Genomic DNA, 2582 nt, shown 5'->3' on the forward strand with positions numbered 1-2582 from the left:
GGGAAAATACGCCAGTCACAGAAGAGATTGCTAATGCACTGATAAAGGTTGAAAGGGACAGAGATCTACCAAGAGTTGACATTCCTAGGTTTAACGGAAGTGCTTTACAATGGCCCAAGTTCATTCAGCAATTCCATTATCAAATCCATTCAAGACCAGGAATCAATGACGCAAGACGAATGGACATTCTACAATCTCACCTAGAAAGCGAAGCGAAACAGCTTGTCAAAGGTCTTGGCTACAGTGGTAGACATTATGCACTTGCTATGAAGGAACTTAAACGCAAGAGCTTTTATCGAGAAGATAACCAATGGCCCAGTTCCCAACTCTAATGATGCCCAAGCAATGAGAAAACTCTACATTTCACTGAGGGACTGCACAACCACATTACAGTTGTTGAACTATGAATCCAACTTGTCGAGTTGCGAGATTGTTCTTAAAGTAGCCAGACGTTTACCTGCGGACAAGGTGGGCAGATGGAATGAACATGTCAGAGTACTTGCGGCAACCCATGATCCTACTTTGATTGACTTGCTTGATTGGATGCGAGACCGAGTTGAAGCGGATTCCAATCCATTCACCATTTCTCAAAGAAAGCAAAGTAGACCACAGCAGTCGAGGCATGAAGATAAACTGGGCACAGTTTATAACATGAATGAAAATACTCAAAGCAAGAAAACACTAAACTATGGAATGCCACACGTCACAAAATCACCAGCAAGTCAAGTTCAACAGAACACCAATGTCAAGTCTCCTTCATATCCAGACAACAGTAAGGTGCCATGTCACATGTGCTCTGACGGTCACTATCCCTATAGGTGTCCTTATTTGCCAACAGGACAGTTAAGGAGAGAAAAGACATTGTCAGAACAAATAAGTTATGCTATAATTGTCTCAAGCCAAATCATGGTGTCGAGAAGTGTTTTTCTGCCATCAACTGTCAGGAACCCGGGTGCCAAAGACGCCATCACACAATGCTGCATCAAGGAGTACAGAAAAACGACGGACCATGTGACAAATAGAAAAGTAATTTCTCATAATGACTTTTCAGTCCTATTTCAGATAGTGCCGGTCTATGTTATGGGACAGACTGGAAGAGTTAAAGAGACATTCGCGTTATTGGATTCTGGCAGCGATGTAACTCTCATCCAGAGCTCATTGGCAGATGAACTCTGTTTGAAAGGGAAGAAACAAACTCTAGACATGACTACACTCAGTGGAAACTCAAAGCACAGCTCTCAGAAGGTTCATCTACAGATCAAAGGTGTTGCACCGGAATCCAAGACAGTTCAAGTCAAGGGCGCTTGGACTTACAATGGAGCATTTAAATGTAAATCACAACATGTTGATCCTAAGTGGAAACACCTTGCTCATCTCAACTTGCCTGATGTTGGTTCATCGCAGATTCAACTTCTCATTGGCCTGGATACTCCTCAAGCACACCTACAAGAAGATACTATCTTGGGGCGACAGCGACAACCTTATGCAGTGAAGACGCCACTTGGTTGGTCACTGATGGGACGCCAACGCATGACGACAAATCACACACAACGCAAGCACATGTTAACTTCATCATATCACAAGATCAGAGTTTGCAGGATCAAATAGAACACTTCTGGAAAACAGAATCATTTGGGGACCGAAACACAACATGAAGGAAGCCACCGGGTTGAAGACAGAAAAGCAAAGACAGTATTGGATGAAACGACAACATTAGTTGACGGTCACTACCAAATGGACATGCTTTGAAAAAGCAATAACACTCAGCTACCAAACAACTATCCCTACACACGCAAGAGACATAACCTGCTCATGAAAAAGCTTGACCGTAGTAACCAGTTTGAAGAAATGTACAGCAAGACCCTGAACCAGTACATTGACAAGGGTCATGCAACCAAAGTGACTGACAGTGTACCCTCTGATTATGAGGACAATCCACGCACATGGTACATTCCACACCATGGTGTACAAAACCCAAACAAGCCTGGTAAAGTACGTGTTGTCTTCGATGCCGCTGCTTCATACAAAGGGACCTCATTGAACGACAACTTGATGTGTGGACCCGATCTAGTCAACAGTCTCTTCGGCATATTACAGAGATTTCGCCTGTATGGTATTGCGATTGCTGCCGACATCGAAGCAATGTATCACCAAGTTAAAGTGCCCGAACATGACTCTCACAGTCTGCGATTCTTGTGGAATGTTAACAGATATGAAACAGGCCCCCCAGATATCTACAAAATGGGTGTTCACATATTTGGAGCAACAGATTCATCCGATTGCGCCAACTATGCTGTTAAGCGAACTGCACTTGATAATGCTGACCAATTCTCACCTGTAGTAATTCACACAGTGCTGCATGATTTCTACGTCGATGACTTATTGAAATCTGTCGAACTGCCACCTCAGGCTACTGAACTTTGAAGGGATCTGACAACATTAATGGAGAAAGGAGGCTTCCATCTCCATAAATGGATAAGCAATTCATCTGAAGTTTTATCTTCCATTCCAGAGACACAGAGAGGGCTATTCAAACTTTGGATCTTGATTTGGATGAATTTCCTGTACAACGAGCACTCGGT

The sequence above is a fragment of the Haliotis rubra genome, unplaced genomic scaffold, assembly GCF_003918875.1.
Source record: "Haliotis rubra isolate DU_JTF1 unplaced genomic scaffold, ASM391887v1 Scf2270, whole genome shotgun sequence".
NCBI lineage: Eukaryota > Metazoa > Mollusca > Gastropoda > Lepetellida > Haliotidae > Haliotis > Haliotis rubra.